This window comes from Trachurus japonicus, chromosome 5, assembly GCF_045865225.1.
Source record: "Trachurus japonicus isolate A0001 chromosome 5, Traja_1.0".
Lineage (NCBI taxonomy): Eukaryota > Metazoa > Chordata > Actinopteri > Carangiformes > Carangidae > Trachurus > Trachurus japonicus.
The window spans coordinates 34,825,441-34,841,571 of NC_140911.1; positions in this window are offsets into that span (position 1 = coordinate 34,825,441).

The following is a 16,131-nucleotide window of genomic DNA, read 5'->3' on the forward strand; positions in this document are numbered from 1 at the left end:
GATTATAAGGAATTTGTGCAATGAATCAACTTCCACTACTCATCATGTAGGCAAAGTGCACAACTGTTCATTTGTGAAAGGAACTTGAGCTGTGATTATAGTTTTGGATTATTCAATCAGTCCGCAGTTGTCCGCTGCGCTCTCTCTGAGCTTTACGACAGCGGTGCTTTTTTTTTTTTTTTTCTTAAAGAGGTGAGTCACCTGACGTCAGCACTAAGTTCCTGTTGATTGGAGGAAAGTAGCCACACCTGTCCTCTCATCGGTGAATCTGTGATAAATCTCTGTGGTCTACTGAGTTCCACCTGGCTTGACCAAGCCGCTGCTCCTCAGCCTGGCTCGGCATTAGTCACTAATGATTAGTGCAACCAATTAAGCCAAGATGCGCCGACCAGACTAGGTCAAGCCGCGCTTGCTCAGTTATCCTGGATTTCTTTATTCTACTTTTGTGCAATAGCTTCCACTGCTCATCATTAAGGCAAAGTGCACAGCTGTTCATTTGTGAAAGGAACTTGAGTTGTGATAGTTTCCAGTCTGCAGTCTGTTCTCTGAGCTTTATGACAGCAGCAGTGATTTTTATTTTATTTTTAATTTTTAAGTTGAGTCACCTGACGTCATCATTCAGTTCCTGTTGATTGGAGGAAAGTAGCCACACCTGTGTCTTCTCATCAGTGAATCTGTGATCACTGTCTGTGGTCTACTGATGAGATAATTAGTTACACCTGGCTGGACAAAGCCGCCCCTCGATCAGCCTGGTTCTGCGTTCATGCAACCAATTAAGCCAAGAGGCGCAGATCAGACCAGGTCAAGCCGGGCTTGCTCAGTCCTGGATTTCTTTATTCTACTTTTGTGCAATACCCAGGTGTTGTTCATGTCTTTGCTTAATTGGTGGCGTGGCTCGATGAGTGGCAGCTGGGTGAGCTTGTGCCTGCCACACACCGGGATCAGTCTATCATCTGGGTGTTTCCAACCGCGGTAGAGTCAGGTAGGTTAGATCCGACCATAAGTCAGCCAGGTTGTTGCTATTGTCACACTGTGATTTGCTAAAGTAAGAGTCCTGTTAAAGATTTGTTTTGATGACAACATACCTATAAGAACATACTATAAATGTCAGAGACACTTAACATTATTATTTTGGCAGTGGGCTCGGAACAAAGTGGGCGTAGGCTACTGTGCAGGAAGCATTAGCGATTAGCATATTCGGCTAGTAAAAGTGCTAACAGATCTAGATAAGTTAGAGCAAGGTAAAACCAGCCAGCAAATACACCATTATAAACTAGAAAATTTCCTCTCGGGAAATTTTGAATGGGCCACGGGAGCTACTGCGGGTTGTGCCATCTCTGTCAACATGGGAATCAAACCCACGATCTTAAGGTCAAGACAGAGCTGATCAGACAGACACATGATCATCTTTCTATAAGCACTGATATGGAGGAGCTGTAACCACATTAGGTTACCTGTGTGTGTGTGTGTGTGTGTGTGTGTGTGTGTGTGTGTGTGTGTGTGTGTGACTGTAATCACATGAAGCTGGCTCTAGAGTCTGTGTGTGTGTGTGTGACTGACTTGACACATAGTTAGTTAGTAGCTGCATCCTGTGTCAGTCTGATTTAGCTGTGTCTGTGTTTATAAACATTTAAACGAGCGCCAGGTGGATTGTTTATGAAGTTAACGAGCCCTGGCCTGAGGATCAAAGAGGTTACCACGGCGATAGGGGCCCCCGCAGGCTGAGACAGACAGAAACGTGGAGAAAAACAGCCATTTTCTGCCTCTAAACCGGCCTCACATTAGGCTTAGCATGACAAAACGGTAACTCCTATCAGAACAAAACACAGATCAATGTTGCTCTAAGGACTTACTGAAAATTTCGGTACGATTTGGTGTTTCTACAGTAAATATTTTGGCGACGCTGGCAGTTTTAAAACATCAGGCCGTTCTGCTCCTCTCAGAAAATATTTGTATTGGACTCAATGAGGAGCAGGGACAGACGTGGCCGCACTCAGAGGCTGATTCTGTAAGTTCTGTAAGTCTCTCTGATATTTTGAGCACATGACATGAGAGATAACAAGTTTGTCTTACAAATTCTGAAAAAATTATGTCTGTAGAGTGTAAATTGTGGCCGTGGTGGCAATTTATCCAGAAAAAATACAGAATGTTTCTTCACTCTCTCCCACTCTAACCGATGATGTCACGCACTCTGACACGAACATTCCATGCAATACACACCCATTATAAACTCATAATTTCTCCAAAAACTATATGACCTATCAAAACGTGGAGTAATACGACAATACACAAGACTTGTGTCTACTGTTTAAAGTTTAAATGGAGTCTCTAGGTGAAAGTATGCCTGAGCAGTAGACGTTTGTTAAACTCCAATGATTGGTCTTTTTCGCTCTTTTTTTTTCGCCCGTCCCATTGACTTACATGCAAATTTTTTGCGCAGTTTTTCGCGACTACGTCGCGAAAAATTCGTAAACTGTTGAGAAAAGTAATAGCACCCCGATCCCGATCAAACCGCACGTTTTGATATATAATTTGTCCTGCAACTCTTCGAGTTGCAGGACTAGTAGCGAATCGAAAATCGTCCGGAAGTGGAAAAATAATAATAAGAAAAAATCCACACAATAACAGTAGTGCCCGGGCTTCGCCCGGGCACTGGTCCCTGCAGCTATTTCATAGCTGTTGGGACCAGTGCCCGGTGCGATTGCCCGTGGCCCTAATGATGTTTTGTGGAAACCAGACTGGACAAAAAGTTAAAGATAATGGCTAAGCAACTTGTCACTCAGCAGAAGTTAGTGTGCAGTTGAGCTAGCAAAACCAGGTAGGCTAATGCAGCAAGTAGCAACACAAGGTTTTTAACCAGTTAAGTGCCAGTTTTTACAGCTGTGAAAATGTGGTTGATGTTGTAGAAAAATGTGCTAAATGCCAATATTCAGTGTTTAATGTAAAGCACCTTCATTATTTAGGGAAATTTATAGACTGTTTACATTTAGAACAATAGATGTTGATGCAGACTGTGACTCTACTGTCTCATGATACCAGATAGCCTTGTAATGTAGCCTACCTTGTAATGTGATTCCAAACGCAGGTGAACCAGTGGCCAGCCACCTTCCTACTTGACACACAGGTATGGAGGTATTCATCCTCTACTGGCAGAGCAAGCCCAAAGCACATCTGAGACCAGACAAAACTGATGATCAACCCACATGTCCAGCTCTTGGTAAGACAGCAAATATTCACCTCACCTTAAAGTAAAGTGGCCTCTTTGTGACACTAAATAGCAGTAGCCTATTAGCTAAATCAATTTTTCACTTCACTATCAGTAGTCAGGGGAAACTAGTGTAGCCTACAACTGTCAGTGCCAGGATGATGTCTCAACCATGTTTATTACTAGTAGCTTTGAGTATGTAAGAAAAGTATATTGCAGTACATCTCGCCCATTTGTCCACTTTTACATAATCCATCTTCAGTGATGCTCTATGTCTTTACTCTCAAATAGAGCTTGAACAGTTGATTTTTTTTTTTTCGAAACCGCCCAACCCCAGTAATCTGCATCAAATGCAGATTGAGAACCATTAGTTCAAACTCCACTCCATTTCATTGTTGCTACGAAAACTAAAGACAGGACATTATCAGACATAACATACTTTGGAGCTCTAACTATATTTATACATTACCTTGAGTAAATTAAAGAGGAACTAAGCAGGATTTTCCCGTGGCTCTGCTACATTTTTGCCTTAATTAAAAAGCTCCGGAGTAATTGTAATGCTTAACTACATGACTTGTGACTTGTTACAGTGAGAATGGACGCTCTCTGTCTTAACCGTCTCACGGCTGAAAACCAACCTTGCAACATCAGTGTAGTACCTGGCCGCCGCCCCGGTGTCCCAGCTCTCGTCTCTGCACACCGCAACACAAACACGCTCTGTAACCCCTAATCTTTTGTTTATGACGGTTAAGACTACACAAACACACAGGCCGTAACATTGTTTATGTTATGTAACTTTCAATGTATTGATTTTTCGCTGGCTTCGTTGTAAACAAATGCACATGGCTGAGAGCAGCTTAACCAGAACAGCTGAAAAGCGAGTCGACTTGCATAGTTCCCCTTTAACATGAAGTATAACCACTAAGGGAGACAAGAGATCCTGATATGCTCACTACTACCGCAGCTTGCCTGACTGCTCTGTTCAGCAGGGAGGACACATCGGTGTTGTTTTTACATTGCTTTGCTGGGTTCCTTGAAAGGTTTACTGTTGTGTCGTCCCCATTTTGCTGGCTCATGATAAATGCTTGGCTTCAGACAGCACCAGATTATAGGTTACTTTTCACTAATTTAATAAGATATTTGTCGGCAAAATTGTTGTACAAAACTTAATGTGGTGTTTGTTAATAATCCGAAGTGGCAAAGGCGACATTCCCACCCTCTGTGCATTCAACCCACTGAGGTGAGAAAAACAATGACTGCCTGCTGTGAAATGTCTCTTTAGCTGCTTATGAGCACCAGAATCCTCAATACGTACAGTTGAAACCAACTAATGTTAATGTACTGAGGTGTAGATAATTAAGAAGCATGCCATGCTGAAAATTATCAACTAAATGAAGATGCTTTAAAATCATTCAATCTTGTAAATGTAATATTGGTTTACTGTGGACTACACACAAAACCATGTTCATTAGGCATCATGCCAGACACTGGGGATTGGGGAAAACATACTTGACTTCCCTGAGAGAGTCTTTGACTTAATTTCTCCAGTCTTAAGCAGATGTTGCTCGTTGATTTTGGAACTTCTTCCTGCAAAGGCACAGAGTGGCAGATCAGAGTGCATTTTCAAAAGCCACCGTGAAACTTCATTACTTTGCGCTCCTAGTGGTTTAGCAGCTGTCCAACTGAACATTTTGTTCTTGTTTTTATTAATTGTTTCTGTACTTGATCTCTTTTATTTCATCTGTAAAGCATGTGTCACTTAATATTTTATAAAGAGGATGCAGACCTGGATAATTGATAAATCTGCACTGAACATTTTGCCATTTGAGACTAATGTAGGACATATGAGTAACACACCAGCACCACAGATCAGCTTTAGCAATTGGAAAGGATCCAGAGCAATAAAATGAATCCTGAAACCTCAGATAGGAAAGATGCTTAAAATACAGAAGCAAAACCTCAAATGGGCCCTAAAATTTGCTCATATACCACTTTACTTTAATACTTTTAAGCAGCAAATTAGTGTGACAAGTCAAGACCTACATCATAAATGATTTTGAGCCTATGGTTCTAATGTGGGACTTGAACTCGAGACTTATATTCAAACATCTTGCTACGGTCCTTTCATTTCTGTTTCCTGGATAAACTGTGCAGAAATGTTCTGCGCTTTGAGCACTGTGTGAGCAGTGAGAATGGATTTGGACAGCTGTAAAGGCACAGATAGTTACAATGTGCCGCGACAGCAAAACTGGATCCAGGAGAAAGCCATTCAAAAGCCCTCTGTCAGTTTTTTTTAGTGACAGAACCAAGCCCTCGCTGACAGAGACCATTCACTCACCTGATCACCACTGCAGTGCCATCTAATTATGCTCACACTACTGATGAAAAGTTTGAGAGCACTCACATTTGTGAAATGTTATAAAAAAGAACTCCTTATGAAAGCAGTTAACTGAGCTTTCATGCAGCAGAGGAAGTAAACAAAGTCTTGACAATTAATGCAAACAATTCCTACAGATTTCCCAACTTTTCTTTTTGATGATTTACCAATCCTTTGTCTGTATAAGGCAGTGCTGGAGCAAACCATGTTACCACACCTTCTAATGCTTTATTAGCACAAGACTACTGTACAGTATATTGCTGTCACAGTGCTGAGAAAAAGGCAACTGACAAAGGAAGACTGGCTGGTTGGTCAGGAGTTCATCCAACAGTCAGATAATGACCCCAAACTTTAGAAGAAAAACACCAGACTGTAGCTTCAAATGATGAAAGACAAGCACAGACTTAAACTCCATGGAGCTGGTTTGGGATGAACTGGACAGAGTAAAGCAAATTGCAAGAGCAACACATTTGGTGGAACTTTCTGAACAACACTCCTCTGTAGAAAAACAATAAAGAACAATAGTGTGTTTAGCTGATCACTGAAAAGTTTAATTTGAATGCACTTCAACACGAAGATCCCCGATTGATTGATTAAGTCTTCAACTGTTTATTTTGTTGTTCAGAAATACTATTTCCACTATGTCCGTTTAAATACCAACTGGAAACAAGTAATATAGGTTACACTCAGTTTCTATTACAGACAGATAAATGAAAGTATTTTACATAACCAAAGAGGAAAGTTCTTTTGTTTTCTACATTTTTTTTAAATTAGGTGCTAGAGTTACAGGACAAGTGGGGAACAAACACAAACAGAGAAGGACATAGAAAACAACCTATTACAAGGATTAGGACAAATTAGACAAAATAATTGTGCTGTTGTGTTAGTGGTGCTGTACAGTATATTGTGGTGGAAGGTGCATTATGTATGTGAATATGTGTGTGTGTTTATAAATATGTGTGTGTTGTTCTGTGTGTGCTATGAGCATTGATGAGTATTGGGATTGGGCTGAGGTTGAGCTGGAATGATTGAGTGAAGTGTGAAAAAGAAAGAAGGGTGAAAGTAAACTACCAGGGGGAGAGAGAGAAAAACCAAAAAATAAGAATAAAAATAATGATTCTTCCCCTTCCCTTCCCCATACCTCCCCCTCCTCCTTGGCCCTCTGTGAACCGCATTAACACGGGGGATTCCCCCCTCACCAAAGAGGAAAGTTCTAACAAACATGATGATTGCAGAAGCAAATGACAGCCAGGCAGAAGCCTGAATCCCAACCTGTTTGTGGTGTGACATCTTTCTGTAAACAGACCCGTCACCTGCTCAACAGTCAGCACAGTGCTGTTAAAGCAGAAATATTGCCACCACTCCTTTCACTGAGTGTACACTGTGCTCAGGGATACAAGGGTGAGCAAACCTCCAAAATAAGTTTTTAAAGCACACAATCACTGACCAAAGAGTCTCACATGGAGGCACTGACACACAGCAGCACCAGCCTGGGGATGAGATGAGACAGGTGCATTTTATCAGTGTGCACGGGAGCTAGCAGCTTACTTTTTGGATCTTGTGTCTGTGGATGTGTGTGCTGTGTAACTGCATGTGGTGACGTTGCTACCAACAGAAAGAACAAAAAACATATTGACAGTGTGTAAAAGGAGTCACTGTTTTTTTTTTTGGTTTGATTTATATGTCCTTAAGGTGTGGTTGGCATTTATAACTACTCTGACAGGGACCTGGATAGGCTTGGTGAAATTCAAAGATGTAACGAAGTAGCAAACTGTGACACCTGGTGAGAGTGTTTGAAGTTTTGATTATTTTGAGTTGTTTATATGCTCTGCAGTTGTTGCCTTACGTACGGTTAGTTTAAAAGATACCAAATGGGAAAATCAATTGAATAGCCTTGAAAATTAACCCAGACTAACTTGCATAAAGAGGACAAGTTGTTAAGGACTTTCAAGGACTTGCATGACAAACAATATTCAACATTTCTCTTAATCATACACATCCTTGGAAGGAACTACTGAGATGTGGTGCTGATTAGTACATTTGGTTTTTTGCATTTACTTTTTGCAATTACATTACTACGCCTTGGGCTCTATGAAAACATTAATCTTGGCTCTTGGTTTAACCAATCACATAGTGAGTTTTCATAAAGAATTAGGGGCAGTGGCATCATCAGAGTTGTCGAAATGACTGAAAATGACTGGAATGATTTCGTCCTGACCTGATTGTACTTGAGGTTAATTGTGATGTGCTTAGAAAAAAGGGACAGGTTTGTTTGAGTCCAGAAGGAGCTGTAGATGAGAGTGAAGTGCGTTGTGCACCACCTAGAAAGCACTGCAATTTTCTTTCATCTTATTATTTCACTCAGGAGGGAGGAGCCCTTTTTGTATCCTTCGGTGCAGCACACAACTGCTTTCAAATCCTCATGAGGATTTTAAATATAAAACTCCTCACTGCATACACTGCTTGCTCCTGTGAAAGTCTGTCAAAAGTGAACTACAGAACCAAATAGTATTATTCATGACATTTGAGCCTTGACACAATTTTTTTATGTCAATATTATCTCTGTAAACAACATGTTTCCTCTGTGGAGAATGATGTTCGGTGAGTGACTCGGAATGACTGGGGCACTGGTTTTTGCCGTGAAGTCTCATCATCCTGACAAGCATAAGCAACAAGAACATGGATCTCAGGCTATGAACAGTGACGTCTCTCTAATTGGCTTGCTGCTGTCGGTCCTGATTTACAAGTGTATCGAAGCCGCTTTCTCATGCCATGCACATTATAAACAATTGGACATGGCTCTTGCCCTCCAGCTTGCTCACAATTACTTCAGTTCAATATCCTTTCTGTGTGTGTTGCGAGGTCGAGGGAGAGAATCTGTTCACGCTGTTCTATTCATACTAGTATTCATATAACAAGTATTTGTGGCAGATTAAAAGAAGATGTGTAAAGTCAAGTCTGTGTAATTGTGGCAGAAGTACAAAGTTATTTATCTATTCATAACTTTACAGAAGTACATAAATAATAGCATTAAAATGTATTTTGAGAAAAAAAAGTAATTAAGGTGCAGAGTGGCCTCAGAGAGAGTGTTGTATTATTCTGTTGGACAGTTCTGAATGTATTAAATGATAAGCAGCAACCTTGTCTCATAAAGGACTTAATATGCTGTTGAATAATTATATCTATCTATCTATCTATCTATCTATCTATCTATCTATCTATCTATCTATCTATCTATCTATCTATCTATCTATCTATCTATCTATCTATCTATCTATCTATCTATCTATCTATCTATCTATCTATCTATCTATCTATCTATCTATCTATCTATCTATCTATCTCTCTCACATACAGTTCTGTTGACTCAGCAATAACACTGTGGTAAAGAGAAAAATAAAAAAGCAAAAAGTTGAGTGCAACAGATTAAAAAAAAAAAAAAAAAAAAAAAAAAAGAAATCCTGTGCCCAGTCCGAGAGGGGAAGTTTTCCATTTTATTTTTCATTTTCATTATCTGTCTGGTGAAAGTATAAATGCCAGGAGGATTATAGAAATTACATGGGCTCTCGCCTTTCCTGGCCTGGTGCTTATCCTCCTCTCTGCTTATCTCTCTCTCCTCCTTTTTTCATCCTGTGCTCCCTTACCTTCTTCGCCTTGCTCTCTCCATTTACCCACCATCTTTCCCACTCCACTGTCCTTTTCTCTCTTCTTTGCCCGTCTCTATCAATCTCTCGATGTCACAGCGGCTCCGTTGCCTTCTTCACCTCGCTCCCGTGTGACAGCCCCCTTATTTCTATTTCTCCCACCCCTATCTTCGTTTTTTAGCTATGCCACTGCCTGTCTTCTGTTTTTGCGAGTGTGTCGCTCTCACCACCCCACTGGCACTCCCCATGCGGCTCACACTGGATCAGCATGACTGGGCCTGGCCCCCTTGGGTCCTGCTGGCCGGCCAGTTCTCAGTAAAGTGAAGTGTCTTAAGAAGGGCCCTCCTAATCCTTAAGATCTATTACAGATAGCAGGGCTAACACAGGCGACAGAGATTAGAGGGGGCAGATACTGACTGTATTGATTGGCCTCTCATCCTGAGGCCAGCCCATCAGCTAGCTCATGTAATAGCATGCTGTAATGAAATTCAGCGAGTACGTCAGAGCCAGCAGCTTGAAATGCACAAAGACTGGACTGAACTGAGAGGAACTGGTAACACTGTAGAGCCACACACTGAGGGCAGGGGACAGAGTGCCTGCTGGTGTACTACTTTAAGTGGAGGGTTAGCAAATCTGCGTCACCTCCCTAAATAGTATGTGCTGGTCCACAGTGGCCCAAATTTGCTGAAAGGGAAAACCACTTTGGATTTGAACCCAAGGTGGGTTTTTTTCCTGTAATGTCATGAATTTGGGTTTTAAAGAAGCTTTTTTGAGGGGGATTATGGGCATAGTTTGGGGGCCAATAAACAAAGACCAGCTGGACCACTCACTTGCAAGGCCAAGTGAGACAGCAAGGCCATTTTGTGCTTAGCTCAAAAAGATGTGCCAAATAGTTTCTGGAATTTGACAAATGTGGTAAATTCCCAAGGCTCATTTAGGCCTATGCTTTAAAATTAGGATCAGTATGAATTATGAAACACAAGGGTACTGTTTAGTTATTGGAGAGGAAAAGAGTGAAACTGTGAATTAAAATAGTTTGAATTCAGTTAATTTACAGGTACCGTGTTAAATGTGTGAAAGGAAAATAGATAAATTTAGTGTTTAAATTGCTGGTAATTGATATCTGGGAAAAAACGTATGCCAGGGTTGTCCGTGAGAGAAAAGAGCTCAGAGAATGCCCAATTATATCCATTACTATAGGTGCTGGCAAATGGCATGTTCCAAACCTAGTGACTGTATTGAAGTCTGGTTGTATAGAAAGTCTAGTTAAAAAGACAAGACAGCTCTTCCTGTGGTAAACCTACAGCAGAATCACGTAGCTACTGGCCACAGTGACAGTGCTGGGTTTTGTGATCAGGATCAAGTTCAGGCACTTGCACTGCAAAAGACTGAAACGGAAAAATCAAGAGATTTTCCTGAGTGAGGAGGCATATTGGGCGGTATAGTCGACAGTGGTTCGATGTGGGTTCGATCCCCTGGGGCCTTCCTGTATGGAGTTTGCATGTTTTCCCTGTTCCTGCGTGGGTTCTCTTTGCGTGCTACAGCTTCCTCTTACAGTCCAAGGAGATGCAGTTGCACACATTAGGTTGATTACTGTAGCTGATGCCTAAGTGCCCATAGGTGGGACTGTGAGTGTGTGAGGTTGTTTGTCTTTATATGTCGACCCTGTGACTGGTGACGTGTCCAGGCTGAACCCTGGCCTGCGCCTTCACAGCTGGGACTGGCTCCAGCGATGGATGGATGATGCACATTCAGGAAAGGCTCTGTCAACTGTTTGTTGTTCCAAACAAAATCACATTTACCGGTAGTTATCCTCCTGGGTGATTTATTCATTACTTATTATTTATGTTTTGACAGTTTAGCCGACTGATTGATCTACCTTGTTTAGATTTCTTGCAGCTAGAAACGTTTCACCTCCTGTGTCCTAGGTCATTTTGAAAAACAATATTGGCACTGTCCAACAGGGCAGGTGCGACAGGACAAGCTACATCTCTCAATAGCTAAATACAGAGGACATCTCCAGCCATAATAGATGTACACAGATGCATAACAGACAATAACAGTTCATAGCAGCCACAGGTAAACCTGAATCTTAACACATCTTGCAGTGTGAGTCACCTATCACTTTTGCTTATATGACAGTGCAGTTGGGGTTTTAAAGTAATGCTTAAAGCGGCAGTGTGTTCCACAGACTCTTGATGCACATAACACTAAATGAGTGCTACATCTTAGTATGACTCATTTTTATATTTTATATTTTGAGAGTTTAGTATTTTCATTTGCTTTTCAAACTGAAAAAGTAGAACAAAACTGACAGTGTGATCCCTAAGAGAACAAATACATATTCAATATTCAAAAAGCTCACAATTTCTGCCATCTGTCTGCCTTTTTTTTCTCCCTTTAAAAAAACAAAACAGTTTGTTTTCTTTGTTTCTTTCTTGCAGAGCACTTCTCAGGCTCCAATTTGTTGTGATATATCACCAAGCAATACAGTTTTGCCAAGTGATTACAATCATTCAAGGAGATGCACCGAGATTACATGTAGAGAAGGTGACATTTAAATCTTGGTACAACATCTTGAAACGTCTGTATTGTATTTTGAAGGCTCACTACATCTGGCCCTGGTTAGACCTCTTTTCTGCTCTTTCTCACGCATTCCTCCTCCTCATTTGGCCTCCATGCTTGGAAGGCACAGCAGCCCCCCCCCGTCCCCTGGGTTTAGCTTGATGCAATGGATTGCCAACAACATGCTATAGCTACAAGGCCTCTGCTAATCACACTATTGATCCTGTAATTCCACCCATTTGAAACTCTTTACCTCAGTAGGCGGTATCAATGAATAAAGTCCAAGTCTCTGTTTCTTCCCTGTTCGCAGAGGCACCAGGCGTCTCTGGGGAGGTGATTGAGACCTGTGTGCCTTCTACACATCACAGCCTACCTCTCTCTTTAGTATTCACCTGCCACAGATGCTACAGGAAAGTCTGCCATGTCGAGAACAAACGCAAATAGAGAATGGCTGATCGACCCACTCTGCTTTGACTGCATCTTTGTGTTGCGCTGCACTACGTTGTGTTGTCTTTTTGTTGTGCAAGAAGAGATTGTCACCTCATTGCGAAGAACAGGGATGCAAGAGACGAGAAGCCTTAGAATGCAAACTCTTATGGAATATCAATGGGCAGAGTAATGGCCTGGATTTTGAGGTGGCAGAGAAAGGTTTTGGTCCGTTGCGTTTCATTTCAAAAGCAGGACTCTTGGAACAAAAACACAAATACACATCTTATTGTCCCAATAGCTTTGTTACGATTTCACGACGTCCCCAAGTAGTTAGTCTGTCATCTTGTCAGTGAATTAGATTAACTGTGACACACCTCCTTGACAATAATTATGCTTTACTACGACAAGAGCAAACTCAGCAAAGCATGCCCTCTGAAGAAAAATCAGGCTGAAATTTACGACATCACTCTGCGTGTGCACTCTGCAATAACGCAGATGGTGCAAAGCAGCTAATGGTGGGTTTAATTTTCCCCAGCACTTTGCATCCTATTATTGACCCTTTATTGTAGATCTGTGAGGAGATGAGCTTGAAGTCCCAGAGTCATAATGTAATGTTTTGTATGCCTTTTAATTAGACATGCTGCATTAAGGAGAGAGAGGAGGAGGAGAAGTGGGAAAACATATTGCGGTAAAAGATGCCAAATCACTTATTCTTGTTTACATATTGTCCTTGAGTAGATGTAGGACTGAGGGCAGACATTTTAGGATGAGGAGGTGAGGGAGAGTGCGGGGGAAAAAAAGGGACGAGGAAAATGCCATGGGAGAAGATTCTGAAAAAAAATATAGCGAAGTGAGGATTATAGAAATGAAAATAACAGGAAAGAAAAAAAGAAGAAGAAGAACAGGATTTACATGGAGTGCAGTCCAGGAATGGATTTACAGAGAAAGACACAATATCTGATAGATTTGGGAGTGTATCAGTGGTTCAGGGTACACGTAGGTGAGCCTTGTAAAATGTTAACACCGGGATAAAAGTATTACATGAAATGAGCCAAAGTACTGTAGGCAGAGAAGAGCAGATGAAGTGGTGTCATTTGGAAAAGGGGATAGAAGAGAATTGGTTGAACCAGGAATGTGGTTTCCTCTCTAACTCCTCAAGTAAGAGTCGAAAAGAGACAGTAGGCACATGATATCCAGAAGGGATTTAAGATAAAGCTGCTTGGGCAAAAATGACAGATGACAGTGTATCACATCAACCGTGTCTTTTTTTATATTTATTTATTATATATATAAAATATATAAAAAACTTGCATATGTGAAATGTATGCTGTCCTGTCTTATGAAACATTTGGACTATAAAATAGATAAGATTAAAAGTAAAAACCATTCAGTAAATATTCACCTACCAGCAACTCTAAAGCTTAAGTATATTTTTTGGGGGGGCTTTTTAATGCCTTTAATTGATAGCACAGTGGAGAGAGAAACAGGAAATGGGGAGGCAGAGAGGGGGAATGACATGCAGTAAAGGGCGTCCGATGCGGGATTCGATTCGGGCTGCCCAGCTCTACCAAGTGAGCTAAACGCCGCCCCTACTTAACCAAATCTTGGTAAGGAAGAAGCATTCTCAACATGTAGAACTGAAACTTGCAGCTGGAAATATGGGCATCTAAGATATGAATAATCAGTAGCCTACTTTAATTTTAGCATTTCACTTTATTTGCTCTTTTTTTTTCTTTTTTTTTAAACAAAGAGGTATGTTGAATTTTTTTTTTATCACACATATCTTGTCTCATTTGTCCTCTTGAACAATATTGCTGCATTCTCAGATCTCTGAATAACAATAGTAGTGTCACAGAAAGGAAAGGTGGCTACAAAATCTTAAATGTCAAGCAGAGGGTGAAAAGTAACAAAACACAGGAGCAAAATGGAGGGAGTGATTTACATTTGTTTGTTAATACAGTAAAAGTTGCTTGTCAAATTTTGGCGCTCAGCACATGCAGGTGACAGCAGGGCAGCGTGGACACCTGTCTCCCAGGTCATAAAAGTTTAAACCTTATTTTACAGATGTGGACCAAACCAACTGGAACAGCACCCACTGTTTTTCAATGGTGTGTTATTGACAGATTGGAATTCCATGGCAATCGTTTCTTAGTACTTCAAAAGCCAAGCCTTCAGCAGGCTGTTCATCTATCCAGCTATTATTAGCCTCAGAAATGCACATGGACCTCTGGACGGTGAGGGATTGCCATTGTTCAGCCTCTCACTCCGTGGTTCATGTGCCGCTTCCTCTTCATTATGGTGCAAAGAGATAATACCACTCAACAAACCCTAACTGCACATCCCTTCATTTGCTCTCATCATTATCGAAAGTAGCGATTGTGCGGCTGTGGCCCCCTCCCTTTCTTGCCCTGGGCTCACCCCCTTTCTCTGTTAGAAGAGGCACTCTTTGCACTCAGCCACGGGCCATTAAAGTTGTCCCACAGCAATAAGCCTTTGTCTGTGTGACCAAACAGTTGATGCTTGATAAGCGTAATCCTGGCCCATGTTTAGTCCCCTGAATGGTGCTGTGTGGGCTGCGAGGCCCTTCACAAAGCAGTTAGCACTAAATTGCTCACTCTTGCTTGCCTTTTGTCTCTGGATTTGTGAAACACTTTGAGCCGCTTTGCAGTTCTGAGGGCAGTGGCCTCTGTGGGATGGAGTTTACTGAGGACTGTTTTGTAGCTGCACTGACCACACAAAACCAGGACATTGCCCACTTCCATTGGTTTATGACAGTGGTTACATTTATTTTATAGTTTTGCTATATGTTTTAAAGCCCCAGTATGTAACTTATTTGGCTTTTTATTAGCAAAAATCAAATATTTCTTTCATAAATTCGTATTTCACTGAAGTTGAATCACACCCGCATACAAATGAAAGCTTTCTCGTACCTTAGAATGAGTTGTTACAAGTCGTTACAAATACATAAGTGGGCGACGCACCGAACCGAGGCTGCCATGTTGCATCGCCATTTTTTACGTTGAGTGGCAGCGTGACCGTAGGTAACCATAGAAACTCACCGGAGCTGTCGGCTTGGGGAGAAAGTTTTCCAGGTAGCGCCTGTTAAAACTGTCACCACTGTGTAGTGTGAGGAAGGACGGAGGCACTGATGTTGCATTCAGGTGCAGTCAGGCACCTGAATGACGCCGTCGGCAAACCATCTGGATTTCATTTTAGTCGATACGACAATACGACATCACCATGACAACATATTGTCATGCCTGTATTGTTTTGCCTCATGCTGGCGGACCACTTGTTTACATAGACGCCTGTTTATCCTGTTACATGCAGCGTCTGTTGTCTGTCTGACGTCTGCCCGATTTCACGTGAATGCGACATCAAGAATACGTTCCGATATGCAACCGCACCGCTAGATGGGGGGAATTACTACATATACCTTTCAGTTTGTGTACAATAATGATCTCGAAGTTTTATAGTTTATTTATAGCGTGCATCATAAAAACTGAGCTGGTAGTTAATTTGTGTTTGACAAAAAACAAAAGGAGATAGAGAAGACTGAATCATTTAAAATGTATACTAAAATGTATTATTTCTGCTGTGTCACTGGATAAAGCTCACTCTGCCATGTCAGTGGATTGGACAGAATGTTTTAAGATGGTTTTCAAAGTGATTTTTACGATGGTTTTCAAAATGATTTTTACATCAGGTTGTGAGGTGCAGCCATATGTTTTTCTGTCACTGCTTTTATCCCTATAGCAAGAATCTGGTCACCCACATCCAACTAGCTTTAGCCACAATCCCATTAATCGCATTAGCACTCAAAGGGGAAGCAGCCAAGTTGGATTAATTGGCCTGCACTGTGCAAAGCAGGCACAGTCTAACAGAAATTCAATACCAAGGAGAGCTGATGA